This window comes from Aulonocara stuartgranti (genome assembly GCF_965226115.1).
Source record: "Aulonocara stuartgranti genome assembly, chromosome: 10".
NCBI classification, from domain to species: Eukaryota; Metazoa; Chordata; class Actinopteri; order Cichliformes; family Cichlidae; genus Aulonocara; species Aulonocara stuartgranti.
In genome coordinates, this window is record NC_138946.1 from 30036624 (window position 1) to 30053544 (window position 16921).

General features: G+C 39.8%; 1 protein-coding gene across 1 annotated transcript in view; it reads right to left on the bottom strand.

Moving 5' to 3' along the window:
• opcml (opioid binding protein/cell adhesion molecule-like) overlaps positions 1 to 16921 on the bottom strand; it is a 436379-nt gene that overhangs the window by 383019 nt on the left and 36439 nt on the right. The window lies entirely within an intron of this gene.

A 16921-nucleotide genomic window follows, 5' to 3' on the forward strand; every position in this document is an offset into this window, starting at 1 on the left:
TTTGTAGTTTATTGCACTTTCTTGCAATTTATGTAATTTCTATGCACTTAATGCATACATACTATTAAAATTTGGGCTATAATGGTTGTATTGATGTATAGCAACTTGAAATGCTCCCAAAAATGGCACTACAGCATGTAAAAATATAAATATAAGCTCTGGCGGACTTGGTTCTATGGTAGGTCTTAAAGGGTTAATGCACAGGTTGTTCAGGTCACTGTTGCTCTGCTTGGAGCGGCCCATCAGGGAGAAAGGACCCAAAGACACCTTGCTGTCAGAGCCCCCGGTTCGTTTGTGTCCCAATTTGAATTTCTTCTTAACATCAGGAGAGTTGACATTGAGACCAGATCAGCGGCTGCCACTCAGAGAAGAATCCTTCTCAGGCAGCGCCCCCAGTGTGGACATGGACTGTGAGATGTTACGCTGCAAGTTTGATTTTCGGGCAAAGACCTTTTGAGTTTAGATTTCTTTTCCTCATCCATGTTATTGCTCTTTGGAACTGCATTACTTGTCTTCAGGCAGAAGTGAGAGCTCACTGGTGAGGTTTAGTAACACATGGCGCTGTGAACAATTCAACCAGAAACTTGGCCTGAACGTTTCCAGTGATGTTAACCTATAACTTTCTTCCGACTGCTGCATGTGGAAAATTGATCAAGGTCAGCTTTGCACCTAAAAGTGACAAACTTAAACGACCCGCTTCTCTCTTTCCGGCCAGAAACACTAATTTATGTCATGTATTCACATTCCTAAGTGTAAGCGTGTTCTTCATTGCATTTATGTTATGTGGTCATATTAATTGAGTGTAAGCTGCTTCTTCATTGCATGTGTATTTTATAATCAGGTTTAATTCATGCCTCTTTGCACTGAGCTGTGGATTCAAACTATCTCACTTCTGATTCTTTCCAAAAATAATTTCACATGTAACAATTTGTGTATGTGTGTTTTCTATTTATTCACGTAATTGTCAGTCTGTATTTATCTTACTCTCTTTTTCTTTTCTTGTGATGTGGTGGACAATCCTAAACCTAAACCTACAGGTCAGTTGCACCGTCTTTTGCCTGCTGTTAACTCTTCAAGTCCACGGTGTTCTGTCTGTCTTCTGTCTTCATCAGGAGATTGACTGTCCTTTAAGCTTCTTCTCAGGATAAGGACAGAATGAGAGGTCAAGCTGTAAAATGTTAAACCAAAGGCTGGCCTGTTTCTCATCCCAATTCAGTTAATTTATCCTTTTGCTGCTATACTCATGTTTTTAGGTTGAGAAGAGTCCACCTGTATTGACACACTAAAACATGTAATTAATATCATTTTATTACTTTTTTAAGACATTCAGTCTCTAATTCCTCTGTTTTCATGTTGCAATGTCTCTCACCAGCTCACAAGCTATATTCAGACTTGGTGGTTCACATCCTGTTTGACACACATACACACACTCTCTTCTCTCAGACTTCCTCTTTTTCCCGCACTCTGCTATGAACCCACGCAGTGTTATTATTACTTGTTTATTATTTGGTACGAATCACACAGAATCACTCAAATCCAGTACTCACAACATTCACACACTTAGAATCACTCAAAATACGCCTTCATAAGAATATTTTATCAAACATGCTGTTCAGAATCAGAAAGAGGAAGTAGACAACACCCAGTAACTGCGTATGTAATTTTAAAGAGAAGAGAATAATAAACACATATGAGACAATTCTCCCCAAATTAGACAAAATATGACCATAAATGCCCTTTTCTAAGTCATGTTCTTCTCTACACACAACTCTTGACCTCCAGGGCATAAAACTTTGGACTTCTTTTTATTCAATCATCTTCCAGAAGAGAGAAACCCCTTCACAGCCCAAAACGCCAGTTGCAGGATCTCTAACATTAGAATCATAAACTGTGTCTCATATAGGTATTATTTTGGTACTTTACATGTCACAGTTTGTGGCCTTGCTCTACAAACCTTCATTATTAAAGTACATAAAACAATATAACAGGAAAATAAGGATACTAAGGATATATTAATTACATGACAGTTTCTAGACTTTAGGTTTCTGTCTCCGTGCCTTCCCTCTGTCCCAGGTTTCTCATTTAGCTACTCTTGTTTAGGTGATCCATCTTCCCTCTGTCTCTCCAGTCAGTCATGTAGAGTTGGTTGTCTCGAGACCACTTATACGTGGTCTTGATCTTGTCTTGGTCTCGACAGACTTTGGTCTTGTCTTGGTCTCGGATCCCTCGGTCTTGTCTTGGTCTCGCTGTCTCGGTCTTTCTGTCTCAGATCGACATAATGGTCGGGAGATTTGGAGTCAATAGTATCCATAACACACAACATAACATTCGATAATGTGTCATGCGCAAAAGCATCAGCTCTAAGAGCCGTGCTTAGAGAGTGCGTTGTAGTGAATCAGAGTTGACTCCCATTGAGCGAGAGCCGCTCCTCACTTAATTTCCTTTCACTGCTCGGCTCTTACACAGTGGCTCAGCTGTGCTCCAATCCCTCCATATTGTGGGCAATCACATGCGAAGATATAGGATAATATCATTATGTGAAAAACAGAGAGGGTGAGAGACGTGACAGTCAAGTGGAGTGTGCGTCTGTCCTCTCAGTAAGTGAGTGAGACACTAGACAGCGGTGAGGAGGGCTGTACGAGTGCATCGCAAAAACACATAAATATGCCTGACACCCGTAAACGAAGCAGCATCTGGCTGCAGTTTAAAGACTTTTTTGTCTCAGTCTCAATCTCGGCTCGACTTTGTCTTGGTCTTGACTCGGTCTGTCTTGGTCTTGGTCTTGGTATTGTCTTGGTCTTGGTTTAGGCTGTCTTGACTACAAGTCTATAGCCATGTCTTCATCTCACAGTGTCAAGTCACGTCTTAGTGTGTGTCTCTTATTTCATCTACCAAGCCACATCCTGCATGCCCTGCCTGGGTCCTGAAGGTTCCCTTCTTTGTAGCTGTCTTCATCCTCTTAATGTGTTGGCTGAGGATCTTCGCCATCATTGTTGGCCCTCAAAACTGTTTTGGCGTTGCTGCTGGTTCCGCAGCCAGCCCCCAGAGCTGCTACATCTCGTTCATCACTACTGGACCTGCGGTCAGCCTCCCAGATCTTCTTAGTTTTTGGACAGTTTTCCTGGCCTCAAGATCTGTTTTGTTTTCCCCCGTACCCCCAGAACTGTTTTCTCTTGTTGTGGATGCCTTTTTTTTCCCCTTTCCCCTTTGGTTCAGTTCAGTCTCTTTCTCTCCACTCCTCATCGTCTGCTGGCACAGACTTGACAAAATCTACTGGAGTTCACAACAGAAATTATTGTGAGTAGCCTTACTTTTCTCCATTCCCCATACTTTAGTCTATATCTTTTGACTTATTTGAGTTACCCTACTTAGATGTGCTCAGTAGAAGACACTCTGGTCATTCTAATGATATTTCTAATGTGTTTGGGTGGTCTCTTTTAGCTCCAAAGAGACAGGAAATCACAGAAAAAGTTAAACTGAAATATACCTTTTTTCTCACTTCTTTGGAGCACTTTTCTACTCTACCTGAGCACTCAAATCGCTTTTTACAACATCCCTTATTCACCCATTCACACTCATTCATACATGGTCTTTTTTCTATGCTTAAGTGCTTTCTATCTCAAATTCACACACATTCCCATTTTGATGGATGCTTCAAAGAGCAACCCAAGGTTATTTGACATGCTGAGCAGGAGGTAGACCAAATTGCTCTCAGGAGGTAGAGCAATTTGAAGTTACAAGTTGGACAATTTGTAAGTCATGCACTGTTCTTCTTGTAATTAATATACGTAATGCACTTGACAGTGATTTTAAGTTTGCACTAAAATAAACCACACAAATTATTTGCCACAAGCAAGACTAAATCTTCTCACCTGCACTAACACAGCTGTTTCTGCTAGACACTGATGATTTCAGCCTAAGTAAAATAAAGCAATCCAGCAATCTATGTGCACTCAAAAATGTAAATTTCTCTGCTGCATCAAGGAGGGGCAATAACTCTGTACAGCAATCAGTGCTGATTGCTGATGGACTCTTGATTTTCCTTGTAATTATGAAGACAGACAAGTGCGCTTGTCAGTGTGAATATTTCCTGAAAGCTGATAGTCAAATTAAGCCATAAATTTGACAATGTTTTTTTTTTCTTTTGAATTCAGAAAATAACTCGCAGTCTTTAATTGTAGTGTGAAGTTGTGGAAGTATACTCATACACTTAATGTGTACTTTTACACAAAAAAATAATCAAAATAATTAAAAGTTACATTATCATAAGTAATGATACTACTTATCCTTATGCATGATGGATTCTAGTGAAAAAATACAGTAATTCTGTAGTATTTTTATCTAAAAAAATATTCTCATACTAAGACAGACAGAAACCTCAGCCAGAACATTTGACGTGGCTGCCTGGGGGGGTGAGGCTGACAGGAGAAAGACATGCCGCAGCAAAGAGCCAGAGGTTAATAGCTAATAATTAAATGCAGAGTTGTTTATGCCCACATAGTATTTCTTCTTTACCTACTTTTTTTCCCACTTACTCAGTCCATCATGGGAAGCCCTTAGCAGTCTACACCTATTGCAGCATAACTAAGGCAGGATTCAGGGTCACCTGATCCAGCCCTAACTATATGCTTTCTCAAAAAAGCAAAAGGAAAGTTTTAAACCTAATCTTAAAAGTAGAGATAGTGTCTGTCTCCCTCATTCAGAGAAAATATTACGCGTTTCGTATTGAGCTGAGAAGGAACACAGTTTGTCCCGGACTTTCGCTATAATGAAAAAAAGACACAAAGCTGGAGTTATTCTGTCGTTACGCTGCACAGCTGCCTCTTCTTCTCTCATTCTCTCCTCCTCTCTCTCCTGTTGCTACTTCAATCATGAAACTGATCAGTGATCAGCTGATCGGCTTTTCTCTCTTGTTTATTTATCGCCCACTTTGCGCCAGAAAGAGGAAACCAGCGGATGTCGCGCCAAACAACAGCAGCATGTTTAAGCTTGATAAGCTGTTGTTAGAATTTATTTAATATTAATTTCTAGTATCAGCTGATGTTTGCTGGAGCCACAGCTGTAAAGCTGCTGGTCATGATATCGGTTTGGATATGTGGTGAGAGGGAAACATGAAGATGAAACCAGGAGATGTCCTTACTGAATCATCAAAGCTGAACAGGTGATGGAGAAACAGGTTTACCTTTTAGGTGACATGAATGAGTTGAAGGGAAGTTATGAACTGTTTCTGAGAGACAAATAACACCAGGATCCTTTTTTATGTAGCTGACAGCTGTAATTGTGCAGGGGTGGATCTAGCAAAGTTTTGCCAGGGGCCAGGTAGGGCATTAACAGGGAGAGGGGGGCACAAAGAAATACTTTTCTTTCTTATTCTCATTTAAAATATCTCGCTTTTATTAAATAATTATCTAAATCTTACAACCAAAGTTTTTATCTGACGTAAAATGTATAGAAATCATACATATACCAACAAGACTGTACATCACTGTCACAACAGCATTTGTTTTCATTCAAAGGCTTTATGGCTTTAATACCTGGTGGGCCGGTCTCTAGTCAAAATGCCCGATTTTCTGTCCCAGTCCAGCCCTGCAGGTTAATACTGGCAGTGTCACCATGCCAGCTGACTGGATTTCATCATCAGCCAGTGTTGTTCTTTATCAATATTACCAAAGTTGACCATAAGGCAGCATATAAAGTATTTACTTGCTTGCAGGTTTTATTCAAATGTTAGTCTTTTCAGTTGTTTCCCCACTTTTTTCCTGTTTCAAACTCAAACACCAGTTTGTGAGAAGATTATCTTCTTTTTTTAATAGGCAGATAAAGTTTTACATTGGCATTGGTTAATTTGTCAATTGTTTGTTACAAATGTTCATATTTTAATATTCAAAAATGTTTTTGCCCAAAACATATGTGCACTATATGTCAGTAAAAATACTATGCAAATATTGCTCTCCTTGAATGCTGAGTAAACACTGACAAAGCACTGATTGTATCTCTTGTACTTTATCAACGCAGTATCTAAAAACTTTGCACCATAGTGGTTAAAATCTCATTCTAATAAGAGTTAAAAGCGCATTCGGTTATTAGGTTTATAGGATTATTGAATTATGGTTAACGGTTGGTAGACATTTTTTTAATAATTATCTGCCAATTACATCTGCCACCCTTCTCCAAATCTGTGCCCCTACCTGGCCCCCCCAACAAAAATTTTCTAGACACGCCACTGCCATGAGGTCTTTAAGATAAGATCTTGTATGTGATGAGAAGGATTTTAAATTCAATTGTGGATTAAATAGGAAAGGGACAATTAGAAGCCAATATGGGAGAAACATGTTTCTTGTGCCTTACTTTGGATATAGTGACGGCTTTTCAGTGAGTTTTTAAATCATCTTGATAATAATGAATTGCAGTAGTAGTAGTAGTAGACCAGTAGTGTGTAAAGAAGACTCCCCACTTACACGAACAAATTGGAATCTATTAGATATGATTCAAACAAAAAAACATGTTTCAAACTGCAGCACAATACCTTTAATACCTACACAGTGCTCTAATTGCTGTGATAAAATATTATGGTTAAGAGTACTGAACTCTTCACTGAGGTCAGGAGGGCAAGCACAGTGATGAGTCCACTGTCAGAGGCCATGAGAAGATCATTTGTAATGCTCACTAATGTTGTTTCTGTCCTATAATGCAGTCTGAAACGCATACAATAAACCATTCCTTTGCAGATGATCAGTTCCAAGAATTTTTTAAATAAAAGAAAAGTTTAAGGTTTGCCTATAATTAGCTAAGACAGCTGGGTCAAGTGATGACTTGACTTTTGTCAGCCTGCTCTATTATAGTGGATGCGCTTAACTTTAATGAAACCACTGAAAACAACACCCTCAACATTGCATTTAATATATTATCAGACTCACCTGGCTTCTCTCAAAATATAAATGAGCCCACCAACTGCTTTAATCACGCTTTGGACCTTGTCCTGACATAATGCATAGAAACTAAACGTTGATTTTTTTTTCTCCTCTGAAAAACAGCTATAAATCACAGGTGTTTTGACTTCCTTGTGTAACTGACCTATGTAATCCTTGAATCAAATAACCCATTAACTAGAGTAAGAAAATAGTGATTCACTAATTTAAAAGAACTTTATATGACTTTAAAAAATTGTTTGTTGCTCTATATAAGCTCTCCATAAAGCTATGATATCTTAATATTCATAACAAAAATAACCCCAGGTTTTTATTCAGCATTGTAGCTAGGTTTACAGCTAGCTGAGACAAATCCAGAATTAATTTTAAAATCCTCCTCACATACAAAGTCTTGAACAGTCAGCCCTGTCATATCTTAAAAACCTCACAGTACCATATTCACCAAACAAAGTTCTTCATTCACTGACTTATTTGTGATCCCTAAAGAAGAAGAGGAGGCGGAGCCTTTTCTGTAGAACGAACCAGCTCCCAGTTTGGACTTGGTTGACAGACAGCCTCTCTACTTTTAAGATCAGGCTTAAAACTGTCCTTTTTGATAAAGCTTATATTCAGGGCTGGATCAAATCACTTCAAATGATCCCAATGCAGCTCACTGACAATGCCATTTAATATTCAGGCTCCAATGTGTCTTTTACTCAGTGTCTTTGATTGAACAACTATAGTGCTTGTGAACTTGAGACACCATAGAGAAAGCGTCCAAACAACATGGAGGTTGTGGATGCTTGCTGTTTGCTTAAGTGTATTATAGATGATTATCTTTAAGTGTAGAAAATTAGCTTTATTTTCTGGTCTCCTGGAAAGAGAAACCGATTTTGGATAAGTAGCATCGAAAACCACATTTTGTATAATCCGTGATATAGCAATGAGATGCATTCTCACACTTTAGTAAGACCTGGATTATTGTTGCTGTTGTGAAAATATATTATGAGGTATGTTTATGTTTTTAATTATTATTATTATTATTATTATTATTATTATTATTATTTCTGACATTTTTTCTGAGTGAGATGAGTTAATCCACTTGTGGAGAGCCAGGATTCAAGATCCAAAGCTGTGATGCAGGAAGAGTATCCAGCCTATACACATATTACACACCTGAAATGAAAAAGCCTCAAAAAACTAGAAATAGCTAAAAAAAACAAAAAAAAAAAAACAAAAAAAAAACCTTTATTGTTTTAATGCTGAATTACTGTATTTTGTTCTTTTTTTAAAAAGTAAATATTTTACTTAGAGAAGATCTTAGCTCATTTTATATTATGTAGGGGTTAAATATACAGTGTTACAGAATGTTGCAGGCAAATAAAGCACACTGAAAGATCAGTTGTGAATCAAGTCATATTTAAATAGGCAATAACAGCTTAGCACCTTTACTGAGGGGAGTAAAAAAAAATAAGTAACTGAAAGAAAAACCCTTCTCAGCATACAAGTTTGAAATGAACTGTGCTTTCCAAACCTGCCTCCAAGTGTGCCAGGCAGAAAGTAATGTTAGACTCTTTCAAAAGCCTTTTGCTCTCCTCAGGCTGCCTCTCCATATGCATCACTCTTACCCTGTTTTACCTGCCTGCTGCTTTTGACAGTGTGCTAAACCTGCTTTGATGCTTTACTTTCTACCTCAGCTCTTCATGCGTATTAGGTCAGCAATAGTGAGTGCACAGCTGACTAATGAATTCCCTGAACATTAACAGTGTGAAATAACAGCTGTCACATCTGCACTACTAAATCTACAAAATCATTGATATACAACATAGCTATGGCACTTTCACGTCACTAGACGTACACAGATTCGATTTTGCTTGAGCAGAATTCCATTTGCAGTTGCATCAGTAAAAATTAAAACTCAAATTGCTCTAATGAAGAGAGAAATAAGATCCTATATCTTTAATGATGCAGGGAATAAATGCAAACTCCATTGGGAATGACTTGTTCAATTCAATTCAGTTTCATTGATAGAGTGCTAAATCACAACATTTATGTAGGGAATAACTCTGTTGTCTTTTGCTGTCTTTTAATAGCTGGGATTGGATAAGTTTTATGTTTCTTTTGGCACCAGGGACATATTGAATTCACACAGAACTCAGTTTGACAGCTGAATGCTATTGTATTAAAAAACCTATATTGTGAGCCACTTATTTCCACTACAGAAATGGGTTCCTCATGTGAGATACCATTTATATAGATTTTTAAGGAATGGAAGTCATTCTGAAATAGAATCAGCTGCAGCTCTGTGACCAAAATACTCAATCTGTGTCATTGTTGACTCCAGGCATTACATATATAAAATTTTTCAGTTGGAGAAGAACTCCCTGATAGTGATTGAAAATGGTTTCTTCTTATGAATATTAATACGCACACTGCAAAAAACCAACAACAAAAAAGGGAGGTGGAGAGAATTGAAGCAGGCTTGAGTCATACATTCATTTAAATTCCTTTACAGTTCAGCAGGTTTGGTTAAAGTGGCTTTCAATGCCCCAGGAAGAAATCGGATGTCACTTGCAGAGAGGATTTGCAGGATGTAGCCCTAGACTACGAGTTCACAACCATTGCTAGTAATTTCAGAAACGGAATGTGGAGCACAAGTATCTCTAGCTCTACTCTTTGTATCGCTTTATACATTGGTCTCACTGGAAACAGCTTGGAGTGGGAAAGGAATAACAGAGCACAACATATTTGGGGAATGTGCCTAAATGTGATCATAAAAATTCAGATTCCAGCTCAAAGAAAGCATTAAAATATGTGTAGAAACAGCAAGTTATAAAAAAAAATTGTAGATGTTCCAACCTGCTTAATTAGCAATTATAGTGACTAAAGGCTCCATTAGTCAAAGCAAGTGTGTCATTGCAGGGCTCGCAAAATCGCTAGCCCCAGGACGTTGGGGCTAGCGATTTCTCCGGTCAGACTACCAAAAGCTATCTCAGCCCTGCCCATGATAGCCCGACGGGCTAGCGATTTTGCGAGCCCTGCATTATTCAATTCAGTTTGATTCAGTTCAGCTATATAGTGCCAAATCATAAGGAACACATAAGAGCCAAAGATGGCAGATATGCTAAAAGAGAACTGAAACGACACCTCTATTCACTGCACTCAAAAGACCAAATTGTGAAGATGATATTAGGGTCACTGGATTCATCAAAGATGGTGATGAGTCTGCATACAGAATAGCTGGCAGTCAGTTAAGTGTGGCAGTCAGAACTACCTAGAGCTGAATATGCTAAAACTGTAAAGAGGACAGTGGACTGCAGATATGGCTGCACCAAAAAGAAATGTGAACGTATGCGCTTCAGGGACAAGAGGAGAAAAAAAAGAACTCTACTCAAGCTGGGCTCCTACTGGGAGACCAGTTTGAGGACACTAAAAGAAAACACCTCAGCACAAAAAAGCACATGAATAAAAGAACATAGAATAGAATAGAATAGAATAGAATAGAATAGAATAGCCTTTATTGTCATTGTACAGAGTACAACGAAATTGGAGTGCCACTCCCTTGGTGCAAGTTTCAATAATAAATATAAATGTAAAATATAAAAAGTACAAAAAAGAACAATCGTAAGTACTCAAACAATAGTATGTACAATATATACAGGATAGCAGCATTAATATAATGACAGTATGAATAGCAGCATAATATAATGACAGTGACGGTATGGAATAGGTTCAATTGTTGTGCTTATTTACTACGGTGATAGCTCTGGGAAAGAAGCTATCCCTGAATCTGTTTGTCCTGGTTTGATATGCAACATGATATGCAACGGGGGAGGGTATGGGGTAAGGAATGATCCAGATAGAGAGCAACTATCTTGTCCTGCAGCCCTTCCCATATGGAAAATAAATAGTAAAAACTTATATGATTTACTCATGAAAGTGGCCACTTTCTCATTACTTTCATATATTGTTTTAATAAGTATCCAAAACATACAAGTTTTATTTATAGAATTTTTCAAGGGATCTTATATCTGTTTTCACTCTTGTATCCTTTTCATACAAGTTTCACACAAGACAGATACAAACTTTATAAGATTTATATATATCTTTTCCATATGGGTTTTCAGCTCTAGACAGACCCGCCGTCTGCATCGGGTGGGTAGCAAGCATCGGAGGCGTTTGGAATGGAGAGGGGGGTGAGTGTGAGGGATAGGGGCAGAGAGTCAAAACACAATCCCATTATCAAGGACAAGAATTATTTTGGTTTTAGAGAACAAGACTGAGAGACTCTCTGAGGGGAAGTTACATGAGACTAGACAATGACATGAGAAGCCAAGAAGGAAAGATAAGGGATAGGGAGAGGGAAAAGATGCGACCGCCTCCATCAAGAGCACAGAGTTTGTCTGTACTTAAAACATCCACCATACCTGCTGCTGTATTAAAGCACACTGTATGTACTGTTTTTGCTCTATTGTGCAAATCTACACACTAAAAAATGCTGGGTTATTTTCATAACTCAGTTTAGAAGTCGAAGGGTTGTAGGTTGGGTTAATATGACCAAATATTGGTTAAAAAGTCATGACTCAGGGTTGGTGATTTGCTGGGTCTTTCAATTAACTCCACAGCTTGACTAATTCTGTTGGGTCATAGGTTTGGTAGCTTTGATTAAATATTGGGTGATAAAAGTGATAGGGTTATTTTGGATCATTACAGTTTATTGATTTATAGTAGAATTTTACCTACTCATGAAAGGCCTTTTAACAGATAACACCAGTTAGGTTTTGATGACAAAAGCTGTAGGTATTTCTACTTTAAAAAATGACATGAAGCATCTTATAAGTTATTATTTGAAAGTAGGCTTAAGTTGCTCTCTTTAGAGATCACTGTGTCTGTAACAAAGACAGTATGAGATTATGTGTTGCTCTACACCATTTGTTGAAAAAGGTTTAAAAAAAGAAAAGAAGCCATAGTCAATCTAAACTATTTAACTGTTTAATTTATCCTAAATTATGTATGTTAGAAACGTAACGGCTTTTCGTTATAAAAGCTAAAGGCAAGGATAACTGATCACATTTAGCTAAAAAAGAAAAAAAGATAGATCGCGCTAATACTTTGACCCCTTTTATCCCAGGCATTGTTCACTAGATTGCACAAAGGACATACACATCCCTAGCTAACAATTAAGTCAAATAGGATGTCTTTATAAATACATTCAAGAAAATACTCATTAGCGCAACACCTGTTAATGTCAGTTATTTTAGCAAGAATGCACACTTACAAGCAAACCTCTCTCCACAATATTCAAGCATTACTCACTGCAGAGTTAGACTGAGCCAAAGAGATGAATAACGTTAAAGGACTTTGTCGCTACCACATTCTGTAAAGATGACACAAGATTTAATATAAGCATAAAACAGCCTAACCTTTGAAAAATACATATCTGTAGAAATATTAGTCTGTAAGCTGCCTTGCATAATCCTACAAAGTGCTTTTCTTTGGGATAATAAACAACTGGCATTGGTGTTTATTGGATTAATATTGATTTATTTATTTTTTGGTCATGTCATTGTTTATGAATTATTTTTTAGTGATTGCTTTATTTATATTTCCAATAGCGATTAAATGTTTTTGCACTCATAATAGGGATTATTGTGCACCTAAATATAGCCTCAAAATAAATCATCATAAATCATACAGAAATATAAACTATGCAAGTTATAAACAGTTGTAGGATTATAATTATTGTATTGTACAGAATGATTATCTATACACCATTTGCAGTAGTGCAGTTAAGATAAGTGAAATATGTGGAAAATTTATACAGAGGTTATATAAAGTGCTAGTGGTTGTGAGTGGTGGTTCAGTCCAGGTTACTATAGTGCGTATGAGGGTACAGTTGTCCTTTTGTTTGTTTTTGTCCATTGTGTGTGTGTTCAGTTATAGGTGGTTGTGGGTCTGTGTATGTTCAGTCCATGAGTTTAATGTGGGTCAGATGTCAGGACGCACAGTTCAGGAGTCTGACAGTTGTAGGGAAGAAGCTGTTTCGGTACCTGGTGGTCTTAGTCCGGAGGCTCCTGTAGCGCCTCCCAGAGGGCAGGAGTGTGAAGAGTCCATGTGCTGGGTGACTGGGGTCTTTGATAATTTTCCCAGCCCTTTTCAGACACCGCTTCCTGTTTCATGACCCTCTGCAACACCTTCCCATCCGAGGCAGAGCAGTTCCCATAACAGACTGTTATACAGTTGGTCAGGGTGCTCTCGATGGTAGAGCGATAAAAGTTCACCAGGATGTCTGAGCACAGGTGGTTCTTCTTCAGAGTCCTCAGGAAGAAGAGGTGCTGGTGAGCCTTCTTGACCAGCTTGGAGTAGTTGGTCGTCCAGATGAGATCCTCGGAGATGTGGACACCCAGGAACCCACAGCCATACCTTTAATGTAGATGGGTGAATGTGGATCAGCATTCCTCCTGTAGTCCACGATGAGCTCCTTGGTCTTTTCGGTGTTGAGCAGCAGGTTGTTTGTGTCGCACTCAGCCAGACGATCCACCTCCTCCCTGTAGGTGGCCTCATTGTTGAGGCCAAGCACCATGGTGTCATCTGCAAACTTAATGATGGTGTTGGAACCATCGGCAGGTCTGCAATTGTGGGTGAAGAAGGAGTAGAGGAAAGGGCTAATCACACAGCCTTGTAGTACACCGGTGTTCATTGTGATGGTAGATGAGCAGTGGTTATCCAGCCGGACATGTTGGGGCCAGTTGGTCAGGAAGTCCAGTAACCATTTACACATGAGGGAACTGATGCCTAGGTCTGTCAGCTTCCTGGTGAGTTGTGAGGGGAGGATTGTATTGAACACTGAACTGAAGTCTATAAACAGCATTCTGGTGTAGGTGTTGTTATTGTGAGAGGACAGAGTGCAGCGCAATGGAGACTGCATCAACTGTGCTCCTGTTCTGATAGTATGCGAATAGGTGGGGGTCCAGGGTGGGAGACAGACAGGATTTGAAGTGTGCTAGGACCAGCCGCCCTAAGCACTTTGTAATGATGGAGGTGAGGGCTACTGGGCGGTAGTCATTGAGGCTTGGTGGGTTGGAGTTTTTGGGTATCGGGACAATGGTAAATGGTAAATGGCCTGCATTTGTATAGCGCTTTTCTAGTCCCTAAGGACCCCAAAGCGCTTCACACTACATTCAGTCATTCACCCATTCACACACACATTCACACACTGGCGATGGCAAGCTACATTGGACAATGGAGGTGGATTTGGAGCAGGCCAGTACCACAGCGTGGGCCAATGACAGGTTGAATATGTCTATCAGCACTTCTGCAAGCTCCCCAGAACACGCTCTGAGAACACGCCGGGGATGCCATCGGGACATGCAGCCTTGTGGACATTAATCCTGCTCAGCACCGCTCCTAAATCGGTGGAGGAGAGAGTCAGTGGTTGGTGGTCCGGAGTCACATCTGCTTTGGTTGCAGTTGTTGGACTCCCTTGCTCAAAACAAGCATCAAAGCTGTTGAGCTTGTTGAGGAAGGAGACATCCTGTAGTCTGTAATGGTCTGGAGTCTTTGCCACATGCGTCGGGGGTTGGAGTTGGAGAATTATTCTTCTACCTTCTTTTTGTAATGGTATTTGGCTTTTTTGATACCCCTCTTTAGCTTAGCCCTGGCTGTATTGTAGGCCTGTGCATCTCCTGACCTGAAGGTGGTGTTGCAAACCTTCAGGAGGAGTTGAAGATTCTGGTTTATCCAAGGCTTCTGGTTGGGGTACATGGTGATCCGTTCCTGGGCGGTGACACTGTCTGTAGTTTTGGAGATGTAATCCAGTACAGATGAGGCGTACTGGTCCAAGTCTGTGTGGGTGAACGTATTCCAGTCTGTGTTTTTGAATCTGTCCTGGAGCACTGCATCTGTCCCCTCTGGCCACATTTTAATTGTCCTCACAGCAGGTTTCACACGCTGGATGAGTGGTGAGGTACCGAGGTGTATGGAACAGGGAGAGAAGGTCCGATTGTCGAATGTGGGGGAGGGGTGTTGCTTTCTAGGCTCCAGCCAGATTGGAATAAACATGGTCTAAAGTCTTGTTCCCTCTGGTGTGGCAGGAGACATGTTGGTGGAATCTGGGGACTGTCTTTAAGTTGGTGTGATTGAAGTCGTCAGCAACACTAAAAGGCGCCTCGAGGTGTTTAGTCAGGTGTTTGTTAATGGCTGCATAAAGTTCTTTCATGGCCAACCTAGCATCAGGGGGGATATACACTGCAGTGAGTATGAAAGAAGTGAGTTCTCTGGGGAGATAATAAGGTCTGCATTTGACCATTAAAAACTCCGCATTAGGTGAGCAGTGACTCTCAGTAGTAGTGGAGTTCATGCACCAAGCATTTTTAATATAAATGCACAAACCTCCACCTCTGGTCTTGCCGGAGTCATCTGCTAGCCTGTCGGCTCGGTGTGTGTGGTGTCCTGCTAACTCAATAGCAATATCCGGGCAGCTGTTGTTCAACCATGTTTCAGTGAAAAACATGACATTTAAGTCCATAATCCGTCTGTTGTTAGTGATGGAGAGCCGTATCTCATCCATTTTGTTTACCAGAGAACGGACACTGGCGAGGAAAATGCTGGGTAAAGGCAGCCGTTGTGCTGTTAGCTTTAGCTTAGCCCGTAGCCCTCCGCACCTACCTCGCCTTTGTTTACATTCTCGGCGCCGTCTGTGTGCACTTCCACCCAGCTGGGGAGAGTGGGCAGCCTCCGGTGTTCTGGAGATCTCTGGGATGAGTCGGAGATCAGTGATAAAACTGTTGGAGTTATGAGTCCAAATGTCCAGAAGCTCTTGTCTGCTGTAGGTCAGCAACGCACAGCAATTCTGGATGAATAATCCTGTCTAAAGTAAGTCAATGACTTAAAAATCCTGAACCTGCATTTAGGCAAACAGCGACACAAACATGGTGCTTACTGAGACTGCTACCCTTCATTATTTGGGATTTAGTTGCAGAGGGAAATCAATACTGGGAGTTACTGATTTTATTACTTAGCTATATGGAGTTTTTTTTCTCCTTCATTTTATTTGGAGCTCTTTCCTGATAAACACTTGAAATCCAAATAACATTTCATGCTACATTATCCTGGAGCCATCAGAAATTGGGGCCTGTAGTTCACTTCCACTTTAAGGCGAAACATTGATTTTTCCAACAATTTAATCATGTGATTTGCAACTTTCGGAATATTTGTGTAACCCATGCGAAATACAGGGCTACAAAATCCCTTTTCATTATCTAAAGCTATAGCCTATTATTGGTACAAGGGGGCGCTTTGATGCAGTCTTGTGTTACTACAACCTTGCGTCTTGTGCGCAGGAAGCATTACCTGTCTCTTCCTGTGCGATCTTCCGTCTAATGGCGGTCAAGTGTGTGTTAGAGCGCAATGGAAAAATATCTCAGTATGCAGTGCTGCAAACCAGTTAATGAGACCAAATTGTATTACATATAAATGCTAATAAGCTACTCTTTTATTAGGCCCTGAACTCTGACCACAAAAAGATTAACATCTGTTGAGTTATTTGTGTTGAAAAATCCCGGTGAGTCACATGTTTTTGTTAGCTAAAAGTTAAGTTTAGATAATATATTTTACTAGCCAATTGAGCTCAGAAACATTTGAAGAAAAAAAGCCAATCGGGAGCTATCAGAATCTGGTGTGTGGTTTTACTTATCTTGTTGTTCCTTACAGTGTGTTATAAGTGTTGAATGTTCTAAGCTACAGATGCTTTACTGCTGATGCTAGGTGTGATGCTAGCTGCTATTTGTGGTTGCCTGAAGAACTGATTCAAGCCAACCTTGGATTTCAGATAAGCCCTACGCATTTGTGCAATATCTCTAAAATGAGAAGCATCCCTTCTACTACACTCAATATTTATGACCAGGTTGCTCTAAAAGCTCCATGAAAACTCTCCAGTTTATCCAAGATGATGCAGCAAGAATCCCAAGCTGATATTGACTTGTTGTCATTGGCTCCCTGTTAAATCCAGAATC